Here is a 13,360-nt window from a genome sequence, read left to right as displayed (position 1 = left end):
TGCTGTGCATTTATCAGCCGTGATACAGATAGTCCCATTACGTTATCTCAGTGTTAGACTCTTCAGGAAGCTTTTCCAATCACTTAGAAATCTTGAATGAATGTATTAAAAGTGTTACATGCTATAAGATACTTTTTAGCTAAGTTACCTGGATAGCATAGGAAATAAACCATGTCTCAGGTTTTGTTCCCCATTATTAGCCGCAGGCATCTATGCCCATTTCTCCTATGCCTTCACTACCTGTGCAATGTGTGAGAGGGAAAGACGTAAAAGACCGTGTACTATTGCCAAAAGCTCAAGTGATAGAGATTTACCAATAGAAGCTCTGGCCTAGTGTCCTGCTGCGTTGAATTATTGATTTCAGAGCAAATAACTGGGCGTCAAGAACTTTTCACATGATTTTGCACTATTTTTATAGGGTACAGACGGTGGAAGAGAAATGCCTTCTAGGACAGCGTAACTGTGGTTCCTTTCCTCCAGCACGCACTCTCCTGGCTGAAGCTGGCAGCTAAGCACTATGGCTGGGGCAGTTCACAGTGATTCAGCACTTTATTTAATGCATTAAGTGACTGCGAGAGTAGGAGCCTAGAGATCTTGATGGTTAGTCTCCTTTGTTTACATTTAAATTTTGATTAAATTTTTCATCAAAGACTCAATTCTTGGCTAACCACTCCATCTTTCCCCTCAGTGCTTTCCCCCATGTAGCTCTAGCTCGACAGGTTTCTCATGGCTGTTGAGGAATATGAAAGGACCTATAGTAGAAGTCTTTACTAAATCCTTGCTGAAGTAATTGGGAGGTGATGAGTTGCAGTCTGGTGCTCCTAGGTACTGAAGTAAGATATTGAGATGACACAGTAGATCTTGCCCAACTCTAAACACTGGAGATCTCTTCACTGGGATATTGAAACCCTAATGGGACCAAATAAAAGTCAAAATACATATAGATAAATGAAAACACTGCCACAGTCCCATGACTTATATTGTATTACTAGAAATTCATTTATAGCATATTACCCATTAAAGAACAGGACAGACTGTTAACTTAGCACATTGGTATACATCATTTCTAATATATAAAAAATAAAGGAAGGATTGATGGCACAGAAATGTGAACAATTGCACTACTATATGACTTGAAATAAACTGTGTACAATGAATATTTTACACTTTCTTAAAAGATGCAAAAAGCTGATGTCCCAAAGGTATAAAATGTATTTATTAATAAAAATTCAATTTCAAGTTTATTACATTAATGATGAGGGCCCCTTTTTAATTCACCAGAATTTCAAATGTTCTCCAGAAGATTTGTGACAGGGTGTCCTTAAGTGCAGTTCTCATTTCTGATTCACAACATATCTAATCAGTGTGATTCTGAATGCTGTACTGGCCAAAATGTTTAATCACTTTTTCAGAACAGGATATAAAAATGAGTGCAGTTTACCAGTTAGTTAAAAATAAACTGATGCCAAGTTGAAGTGTATTGTATTTACAGAATGCCTCGCTCTCTTTAGTGCTTAAGTCATTGTTTAACTCCTCACATATAAAGTCACCCACCCACTTCTTTTTCCCCATTAAAAAAAATACTGATTTTCTATTTAAAAATCACTACAGAAAGTCTGCCTTTGTTATCATCCTTGCACTTCACTGTCTGTGAAGAATATCCTGTTACTAAAGAGAGAAAACAAAATTCTCCTTACACAGTTAATAATTAAACAGTGTATTTTTCCTTTTTGGTTGTGGTAGTGGGGAATGTTGTCACAGATTTCAGAAGCTAATTAAAGCCCATAAGTACATCTTTCAAACAGTCTCCTTTCACAAGTGATCTAAACGTTATTCCTTGCTGCTAAACCTGGGGGATTTTTATACTGGAATGGCAGATGAGGTATGTTATCAATCACATAAAGCTCTATTAATTTTATCACAACTCCGATGGCTGTTGACATTAAATGGCACAAATTTGGCCATTGTGGTCCCTGAGGTAGTGCATCTTCACATCCTTTCAAATGCTAATTATATTTTTGACCTTAAAAAAAAAAAAAAAAAAAAAAAGATAATTTTTTCGTCCTTACCAGGACCCCTTTCCCTCCCTCTTCATAGCAGAAACATTTTCACAGGGCCATTTCTCTGCCCACACTGCTTTGCTGGTGAGATTTTTCTCTCTTTAATTCCCTCCCCCCCCCCTTTTTTAACGCATCTTTATAAGATTTCAATAGCTATTCTAGGGGAAGGGTTGCTACACAGTAGTGCTGACATTGGCTTTCACTGAGATGAAGAGAAGAGACCGCTTGATGATGAAGACGTTTCAAGGACACCACCGATACGGAATAGCTTCCTGTCTGGGTCAGTCAGTGTTTCAGATTGCTTAATTACTGCAAATTCACGCAGGTAGCTGTGATGAACACATGGAAAGCCATTAGGAGGTCTCATCTATTGTTTAACTTCAGAGAGAAAAAAAGATAATTGTTTAAATGGTGAAAGAGTTCTGCTCAAGCTTTTCACAGGATATCACCACTTGCCAGTCACTGGGAACAGTCTAAAACAGTTTTTGTTGTCTTCATATTAATGTTAGGCATATCATTATTAAATGAAATGCCTCTGTCATATCTATCCCAAGGTCAGCTGAATTACAACAGTAGCTTTGTGTCTTTTTGCATAAAATAGGATATTTTGTACTTTATTTATTTGGATTTTATTGCATTCCTCCTTACATCCTCCTTTCAAAAATGTTGGTGCTTTCACTGTAGCTTCACATTTAACTAGAAATTAAAAAGCTTTTATCAAAAAAAAAAAAAAAAAAAAAACACACAACACACAAAACAACAAAAAACCCCAAGCTGAATGCAGTACATTCTTTACTATTTAAGATGACAGGTGTTTATTGCACCCAAACATAGCTTCATGCTCATAAAAAGAAAGTGTGAATATATGGGATCTTTTGTGCCAAATTTTCCCTCAGTCTTTTAAACTAAAATTCAGTTGAAGTCAGGGATCTAAGGGCAGAATTTAACCCTTGCATATGAGGGTAGTAGGTGATGGGCTTAAGGAAAGAAAGAAAAAAAAACCCACACTAATAAAATTAGTATCTGGATCCAGTTTGGTACTTACCACTCACTTTCACTGACAGAAGGATCTCTAGTTAGACTAAGGTATCTTAGTTACACTGACTCTGAGCTTGTCAGGACTCATGAGGTGTTTTGTGACAAGGACAATTTCATTCTCTCCTCTAAAAAGTCTTGAAGTTACACAGAGGAAAAAAAGGGTACTAGCATTTGGATGTTTCTAAAATATGCTGTTTGCAAAAATAAGGAATCATATCTGGGATATTTTTTAGCCTATGAGTTAGGTTACAGTTTGAGAACTGGGTGAGTAGCATGAAAATACCAGTCTTTTTCTATTGGAGCTCACAGAAATGGCAACTGTAGTAATTCCGCAAAAGTTAAACCCTGGTCCTACAGCTGAGAAGGACATCACTCCAAATGGATACACTTTGTAATATTAAAAAAAAAAAAAAAAAAAAAAAAAAAAATCATTTATCGAAAGTTGCTGCAGCAAGTATTTGCAACAATAGTGTTACTTCCCCTGTAAACAGTACAAACAGATCAGATATTAATATAGTGCTGATGAATTATGACTTTGAAACTATGATCTGTCAGGATAAGGAACATACCACATATATATCATGTATGAATGAAGTAATGGGTTCCACCATTAGAAGCAGAGAGAGCTTTTTACCTACATGCAACAGGCCAATACATTACATTTTAGGGATTTGGCAGAAAGCTTTAATATACTGGGAACACTTAAATGTTTCCATTCTGGAGGATATAACAGCACTTGAGATAGATATTTGGACCAATATTTTCCAGGTTCTCAACAGATATCAGAAGCATATTCATACAGCACACTAGTATTCATAAAAAGCACTAGTTCAAGAGCCTTGACTTCCATTCCCATGGTGGCATTGCTCTGCTGAGAGGCATTTGAGCCAACTGTTTACTTGCCTTTGTACCCTAATTTGTATAATGGGGTAAGGATACTTGACTTCTCTCCTAAAGGCAGTCAGAGATCTTGGAAGGTGAAAAAATTTGTGTGAACAGTAAGTACAATTCTAGATATGCACTCATGTGACCCATGGCATAATTTGGCCCTTAAACTTCTATTTAAAAGGATTCATTTCTCAAATGTGCAACTTTCACCCCTATGGTTCTTGTAAGGTAATGAGAAAAAAAAAAATGTTTACTGTAAGTAAGCAGAGTCCAAGATGGAATTACAGTGAAACAATATTTAGCTATAACTGTATGAAGAGTCAAAAGGCACTCCCTTCCCCCAAGAAATTGCTTTGTATCTCTCAAGTACATGGGAGCCTGAGGATATCAATAGCCCAAGAAGGATCTGACTATATTTATGGAGAGTTATTCAGACAGCATCATTAGCAGCCAATAGGCATGCCTGATAGTGCATAGTGAACTTATAATACCTTTATAACTGACCACACTTGTGTATGTTTGAACATTTCTTAAAGCTTGGTTTTCAGATAGTATACTGTAAGACTTTCCTTCGAATGAAAATATTCATTCAACGTATTCTATAGATGCACTGAATTCTTTGATTCCCTTTGAAAGGTATAATTGTGCCCATGAAATGCTAAATAATCTTGGTCTATTTATTTTTTCCAAGAATTCCTATACTGATTAGTCCATGCTAAGAACTAATTGCTTGCCAAATTTCATTAATTTGATTTTAAACCAACAGCTGAATTATACAAAGGAAAACAACCATCAAAACAGATAAACTTCTGTTATTCATATACTCATATAATTTAAAAAAGAAGACTCAAAACAACAAAAACAATTTATTTTTCTTTAAATTGTCAACTTCTAGCCCCAAGCACATTTTTATAACTAGTGCACAATCCTATAAAAATAGAGCTTTATAAATGAAAACATTGACAGACCCTTAGCGATAGTGGCACTACAGGGAATAGCTATAAACAACATTTTTATTCCTCAAGCATACCTTACCCTTGAAAGTTTACACTAATTACCTGTAGTTTTGTTAATGTTTTAAGCTGCCCTTCATCTCTCCCATCCAGACATACCACTCAGCTTCCTCAACAGATATATTCAACAGCTTCTGTTCACACCTGACATCAATTTCCTTTGATGTTCACAGTCTAAATGAGAATGCTACAGCAAGCTGTATTTGTGAAGTATACAGGATGCCTTTAAAATGATGGCAGGTATTTTCCTCATTAAAGCAGCCATAACAGATAGTTAGATATGATGCTGTCCCTCACCTTCCTGCTAATTAATGACTATGATTGCAACCCAAATAAGATCAGGCAATTAAATGTGATAACATTTCAGAAGCGAAGAAAATGTACAACAATCTTGGAATAGCTTCCTGTAGATAAATAAAGTTGATCTTAGCAAAATTAACATATAAATGTACTATTCTATCAAAAAATTGCACAAACTAAAGAAAGTAATAATTTTGCTTTTAATTGAAACACACTCTACTGTAGAGATTGAAAGTATAAGCAGGTCCCATATCTGTTTTATCATTTATATTAGGAACAGAATAGTTTGAAATCTTCAAAGGAAGATCTGTGAAAGGATCTGTCTACAATATAACTCTGGAAGGTTTCTGCATCAACACTGAGAACCTCTCTTTGAGTTCAGTATTGTGTACCTTGGTACCTTAGCACTCCTGAACACCAAAGTGGTTCCTGTTCCAGAGTACGACATGGTCATGATTGAGCACTCTGACTTTGTGAATGCACTAAAATGTTCAGCAGAGAGGTAGTTAACATTTACATTTGTCATCATTAAGTTTCAGAAATAATACTTGTGACAGTGCAAGGGACAGTCATGATTCCTGGAACTACTGATTCCCTACAGACTGAAGCAGACAACACAGCTTCGGTCCATAGTTCCTCCCATTCCAAAGGATTTCTTTACCCACGCAGGTGCCTGTGATTGATTGATTTATTTTGAAAGCTCAGATATTGACGATCATTTGGTGGTAACATTAAAATACAGTTATTTGATATCTGTGTGCCAGTTTTAGCACAAAAAGGGGTCCTAACAACAATCAGCAGATGGAAAGGGTGAACGATCTGATCATTTTTTCCCCTGTTGAGGACAGTATCTTTATGAATGCCAAGTGCTGGGCAAAATGTGGGAGTTTCATTGCCTTCTCCTTTTTACCCTATCTAGAGAGCCAGGGATCAGATAGCATATAAAGTACTAAGAAGAAGAAGAAGAGTCCAAGTGGAGCAGAATAAGTTTTCGAGGAGTACCATGGTAAACGGGATACATTCTTCAAGGATCCTGAGACAGGCACTGAAACTGGCCACACATTGATTTCATCCTTCTCTGGCTTTTGGGTTTGCTTTGAGGAATGGGAATCAAAAACATCCATCATTTCCTCTTCAAAAGACTCTTCCTACTGCTAAACTGATCTCCAGCAACGGACACTCTTCTTTAGGTGCAGGGTTGCCATCTGTGCTGTCTTCTGCCTGGCCCATGCTGTACCTACAGCTCCTGCACACTCACGGGGTCCTAAATCACAGCCATCACAACTCAGCCAGTGGATGGGCATGCACCCTGCCACTGAAGTATGCCTCTGAGAGCAGTAAACCATGATGGATGGCTCTAAATGAGAGACTACTACATTTGGCAAAATCGCTCACTAGACATGGAATACTGATGAGCAGTGCTTGATCTCATAGTGTCACAGGAAAAGGACAATGTCCCAGGACACCCCAGCTAAGACCAACAAAGACATGTGTCCAGGCCTTTAGACTTAAGAATATGTACCACAACTGGCCTTGGCACAGAGATACCAGGAAATAATTTTGTCCTTTCTGACATGTATAACTTCTTTAAAACCCAAGGTAAATAGGTAAATGAAATGTGAAAATTAAAACTGCTTTCCTCTCTTGAGTGGGGGGGCAGACAGAATATTGGCCCTGAGAAGAATTATCTAGAGCTGTGTAAAACTTGATAGATGTTTTGAACAGAGAGGAAAGGGATGAGCTCTAGAAGTAGTGTTCTTTGTTGTTATTGCAGCACTGAAGCCTTTGGTCTGCATCTTTGTTCCAGTTCCCCATTAAACCTGAAGGTCAGGATCAAGGGGTTAATGCAGGATTTTCATGAAATATTAATCTGCTGCTAACTTCACATGCAGTAGTTTAACATTCTGTGTACGATTTGGCTTAAGCAGTGGCTGGGGACATGTTTATATGCAATTAAATGAAAAAGCAGTTTTCTTACCCTCTCCGACCTCTACAGTGAAGAAAAGTGTAACTGTGCAGTATGCTTTTTCACTTACACATTCATGATCAAAGCTAAGAACGGTTTTGTGAACTAAATACATATTACTTTTTCAGATTTGTCAAGCTTTTTTTTTCAAAAGCAAAAGTTATTAAAAATTAGGCTAACATGCGGTTTAGTTCTACTTAACTGTTCTCTCCCCCTCCCCCTGGTCTCACAGTGATAAAAAAGTATGCATTGAAAAGATTGGGTCAAATGACAAAAGCATTAACTTTCTGTGAGCACTTTTAGAATGGAAGGCATATATGACATCATAAGTCAAAGCTGTATTGTCACAGACAATGGTTGATATGACTCAGTGAGGAAAGAATTTGCAAACTAATACAGAATTGTCCAGAGAGAGTCTGTGGGAACTTTTCAAATCTTTCAATTTAGAAGGTCATCCTAAATCTATAAGGCTCAACTCTAAAATAATTTTGTCAGAAAAGATAGATGATTCAAACTCTGGCTTACAGGGACTTTATATGGCTAATATTTTTACTCTGTAACCAGTACCATTCTAAATATACATTTAAGATTAAATACTCATAGATTTGTACTTTTTCTGCTCCTTCCTGGGCAGTATAAACTTATGCTTTTTTCTTTGCTTATGAAGGTAAAATTGCCATCTAGTCTGTCCTTCCATAATCTTATGTTGGGAGCATTACAATCCTTTTTCTAATCTTGCAATCTGTCATCTGTATTTCAGACACAGAAGATCAGAGTCCTGGATGGCTGCTTTGAGCATTTTATCACCCCTTCTGGGGTTCTGCATGGGTAATGACCATTTCCCCATACCATCACTCACAAACTACCTTCAGTTTAAAGGCGTTGCTGGCTTATCTCCCTCACCTTACTTCTATCTTTTTACCTCAATGCTTGTTGCAAGTTAGATCTCTCTGCGCCTCCCAAAAGACACCAGTTGTTACTACCCATTGAATTTTTGTTCAAACACTTTTATGCTTTCCCCCATGCCATCCCTCAACTATAGAAAGACATGCTCCTAACAGTATATACACCTGCTGAATTAGTCTCCTTTCCATGTGAGACTTCCAAAACAAAGAGAAATGGTCAGTATACCATTAAATGGTGGATACTTATGCTAATAAAAATACTTTAATTACTACCCTGCATTCCTTTTGCTCATTAGTCATGCCCACTATTTGTCTACAGCTGTGTGTAAACTTTTGGGGAAACTCCACAGGTCTGTAGCAAGAAGCAGGCCTCAGAAGGCTTCAGGTGCCATTGGCAATTTGGGGAATTTTTCAATTCCCCAAAGTGACAATGGTGTTGGATTCACTTTAGCTATTATTTCAGAACTTGTAAAAAAAGGTGATCATCCATGGTAAAACTCATCATTAATAAAACCCAGGACAACAAAAGGACTGTAAAGACAGACTTCTGGCTATAACAGTCATGGCTGGAAAAGGAAAAAGGAAGAAGAACACATTTACTAAGTACAACAGTAGCAGCTCCAGTATGTACTTGAAATTCAAACTAAAGCATCTGAAGATTTAACACAGCAATAGAGACTTTCTTGTTCTTGACATAAATGCAATTATAACATCAGAACATGAAAAACTCTGCTATTCCCTCGCAAAAAAACCAAAAAACCAAAAACCAAAAACCAAAAACCAAAACCCTTATCAATGAGTATAAATACCCATCAATGGTCATAAAGTGGTATACATCATTATGCTTGGGATATCCGAGTGTTTCTTTACGAGTACAGACATATAGTACTGATGGACCTTTGAATACCAGTGCTTAATTCTAATCTTATTTATTTCAGTGATAATTTGGAGCAACAATGAAGTCAGGGAAAATACACCTCTATTAAACTTGTGTGAGGTGACAGTCAAACTTGACAAGAGAAGCGCCTAACAACTGGAATTTAAACAAAGAGGCACACTGATTCTTCACATTTTTTTCCTCTGACTTGAATTCTTCTTAGACTTGCTTCTGAAACTTTTTTCTGAGGTCCAAAAATAAATTTTAGCAGCAAAGACCAAAATGTTTTAATACTACAGCCTTCCACCCTTTAAAACAAGCTGTTTCTGTTAATCCTGAGCACTTGATTAATTTCTTCTAGACAAGCTATTCTCTTCAACCTGGGCAGTACCCTAAACATTGGATTTGCCAACTAAGAGTTAAATTAATCAGAGTCATGACCCTAACAAATTCACTATATTTATACAAATTATTTAGTTCTTGGTCTTTTGTAAGGGAACACAATAAAACTAGCATCCCTCCCTGTTCTCTCAATTCTGTATCGATTCTTTAAGCTTTCTCAGATTATTTTTACCAAGCACAGCTGATCTATCTGATGGCTTATATATGTAAATCAAATTGTTTCTTACCTATGAGAGGACAACTGTTACTAAATAGCCAGTTCTGATCTCTCACATTCAAAAGATCTCGTGTTCTGCAAAATTAAACCCAAAATGTTGATGGGAGATAACCACCTAATTTTAGATTTTCTAATTTAATGTAAAGGTAGTTTTGCAAACTGCTGGAATCCCATCTATATTACCACATTTTTGTTATTTTTCTTTTAAATTCAATTACTCTCATTTTACAGGCAGATCATAACTGAGCTGGATGAAACTGGGACTTTATTCTAAAGTTTTGGTTCTGGTAGGCATCCAAAACAGAGTGTGTTGCCAAAGCATTACTTTAAAATCAAGTAGTCCTCAACTTTGGCCCTGGGGCAAGGATATTGAGCAACTAATGTGCTGTGGGCAATATTCTACCTCCCTCTCCAGGCTGGCCTCAGCTTTAGCTGTATAATTGCCTGTGGCTGCATACAACACGAGAAGATTCTGTGAGCAACCTGACTTCCCCAAGCCATGATGTCGGAGGACTTAGGAGCCGGCATTTAGACATGAGTAAGTTCTAATCACTCCAGCCAAATCAGAAACGTGTCAAGAACAGTCTCTTGTAATATACCACTTTTCCATTTTAGAGATTTATCTGCTCTACTAAGGAAGCAGACAGGCATGAAAAATAGGAAGCCTGAAAAAGTTAATCAAACTTTTTCAAAACCTTGGAAGGGGGTTCAGTCAACAGCAGTGTGAATGAAGGTTTAGGTTACAACTTACTGTATTCATGTAGACCTTGACAATGAAAGGCTTAGTGATGGCCCACACTAAGATGCTTTTTATACCCCTGCTGGAGCTGCAGTCATAGGTATGGGGAATTATTAGAGCTCTCCTGAAAACAAAGGCCATTATTGCCACTCAGAGGTCACGCTCTGCAGACTGTTACCAGTGTAACCTGTTACCAGACCATTCCAAGAGGGGATATGAAGCTGGCTCTCATGATCTTCTGTTAAAAGTTTGTATAATTCAGAAATCCACAAAATTCTCTAACAAAAACAAGGACCAAAACAGCCACTTTGAAAGACTGTGCACTTTTTCATTTCAATTGGGTTGAGAGATGCTTGGCTGAAAATCTTCCCCAAAAGAGTTCTCATTAGCATTGCAGCAAACTGATATTTATTCAGAGGTCTTTGTTGCTATACCATCACTAGCAGGCTAAAGACAATGAAATAACTAATGCCTAATGTAGACATAGCCAATGCACTTTAATATTCAGATATCAGTTATTTTCAGTATCTTTTCTTCTTTAATGAGACTTGAAATCCAGTTCCCCTAATATATTCTTCTCATGGACAGAGTACATTTTCCTTCCTGAGTTTTGAACAAAATCCCTTCACTTGCTGGGATAAATGTAGATACAAAGACTATGATAAAGACTGGTCCAGGGGTCTTCTACAGTATCATGCTTTCATAATTTAGGGCAGTGGAGCTCGCACTGCCACACAGACCTTGCCACAAGACCTCTGGAGGAATACATGTTGTGCTTCCTCCTCTCATGTAACCATCCCTGTCTGTCATATGCCAGCAGGTTTTGTACCCATCACATGACACTTGTCCATGTCCCATCATGGGACCAGGCCTTGCTGTCACCTAAACACAATGAAAGGGTCCCATGCAAATAATCAGATATGTCCTTGCCACATGTCCTGCCACAAGGTCCCAAATGCCGCGAGGCCTATGTTGTTCAGCTATGTGACGAGTCCACAACTCTGTCTTTGTCCCTGGGACCTGCAGAAGAGAAGGAAGAAGGGAGAAGAGCTACCGAACAATTCAGGTGACCACAGGTGGGCTGGGTGATTCAGTCTGGGGGGCTAAATTAGCCCCGTGATCTTCTGATCACCTCAGGCATGAGACGTGGAAATAATTTCTTTCCTGATAGGAGACTGTTACTTTTCTTTTCAGGTCTGAAAATGGCTAGCTAACCTTCTTAAACAGTCTAACTTACTTTTTTGGTAAAGTTTATACTATTTTGCCTGAACCAGATCTGGAACTTCATCCTGGTAGGATGTTAGTCTAATTCCCAGATTCTTCAAAAAATATATAGTCTAAGCTATATTTTGAAAACAATCTCTTGGTCTTATGTAATAGCTCTGTCAGCAGATTTCAAAGCAACATCAAAGGGAATACTTTATCATTATTCTCCTTTTAGAAAGCATGAGATTGAGGCAGAAAAGGGGGCAAAGATGTGGCTTTGGTCAGACATCAGGCTGAAGAGCTAGCAAGAGAACCTGGGTCATCACTAGTCTTGTTCATTTTCCACTAGGCTTGAATACTTCTTTACTGAGTAATATTCACAAAATCCCCTTTAAAGCTGTTCATTGACCTGAATGATGTAGCTACATTATGCTTTACTTTTTTTAACTCTTTTTTTTTTCAACCTGCCAAAGACCACCAGCAGCAGAAATACTATCTTACCCATATCTAGTGCCACAGAAAGAGTTTCAGAGATGAGACTGGGAGCTGATTATCTGATTAATTTTGCCATGCACATATCTAGCATAGAAAAGTATTCTATGCCTCAAGCAGTGTAGTACAAATGTCCCAATTAGATGCATGACTGATTTTGATTTGGCTCATTATTTATGCAGAACATTGGCTACTGGCTTATTGTCTTATTAAGTCCTGCAATATGACCCGTAGTAGTGATGGTGACTAATACTAGGAAGACTGTTTCATTTTTCTTAAGGTTGTGTATATTTTTATTGTTATTATTAAACTCTGTTATCTCTCTTTATCCCTTGATATTGCCAGAGCTCTGAGATAGAACAGAAATAATTCCAAAGTCTTGAAAATACTTGCACATGAGCAGTAGGGTTTATTTTACCTAACTTTGGTTGCTCAGAAGTTAGACATGGAAGTCTAAGCCAGTTATCCAAAGTGCCCAAAGTGCCATAGTCAGTGGTGAGAAAGAGGCACTTCTGGGAAGTGACTCAATTCATCTGAAAATAGCATCTAAGACACATGAGATAACTCACTTTCTGGAAGCAGTGACTTCTTTCCATTGATGAAAGAGGACACAAGGATGTCTGGCCCAGATTGGGATGTCTCAATATTGGTTGCCTTCATTAGAACAGATGAAACCTGTCCTGAGATACTCCAGAAAACCTGATGTTCCCATGTTTAAGGAAAATCCTTAAGCGCTTTTAGACTGCTTTCATGAAGCAGTACAGAAACACTGTCACTAGGAGAAAATTCTTTCAAGATCTTTTAAGTGAAATCTAAAATACTTGCTGAAAACTGTGTGTCTCTTCTTAACTGCATTATCTTATGCTTTTAAATTTTTCTTTGGATAACCAGTTTCTTTGGGTAGCAGTTTCTCTGTTGCTATAGGGTCATGAAAAATTTAAGTTTTCAGTGCAAGTCTTTGAAAACTCTGAAAGACAAGGTGCAAATACATTCATGCCAATTCCTGCATGCCTATCTGAGAAATGTCCAGCACCAAATATCCAGCACTAATAAGGAGCCACAGGAAATACAAGGACGTAGAATTGTTTCAAAATAAGCTTATTCACTGAAAGCAAGGGAATTTTTAAAGGAATTAAATGGGTAATTAACTCCCTGCCTCATTAAAAACACATATGGTTAGCCACCTGAGTTGCTGGAATTTTAAAAGCTAATTCTGGAACAGGAAGGAAACCTCAAGATAAAGTCCAATATAGTCAA

The 13,360-nt window shown here is 37.5% G+C and overlaps 1 long non-coding RNA gene across 1 annotated transcript in view; it reads right to left on the bottom strand.

The window, feature by feature from the left end:
- Positions 1–789: 789 nt before the first annotated feature.
- LOC135329923 (uncharacterized) overlaps positions 790–13,360 on the bottom strand; it is a 54,717-nt gene continuing 42,146 nt past the window's right edge. Inside the window, exon 3 of the long non-coding RNA XR_010391589.1 lies at positions 790–909. This is a non-coding gene — a long non-coding RNA (uncharacterized LOC135329923). The remainder of the gene's footprint in view (positions 910–13,360) is intronic.

Source organism: Dromaius novaehollandiae, chromosome 1 (genome assembly GCF_036370855.1).
Source record: "Dromaius novaehollandiae isolate bDroNov1 chromosome 1, bDroNov1.hap1, whole genome shotgun sequence".
NCBI lineage: Eukaryota > Metazoa > Chordata > Aves > Casuariiformes > Dromaiidae > Dromaius > Dromaius novaehollandiae.
This window is presented reverse-complemented; position numbering and strand designations above follow the sequence as displayed.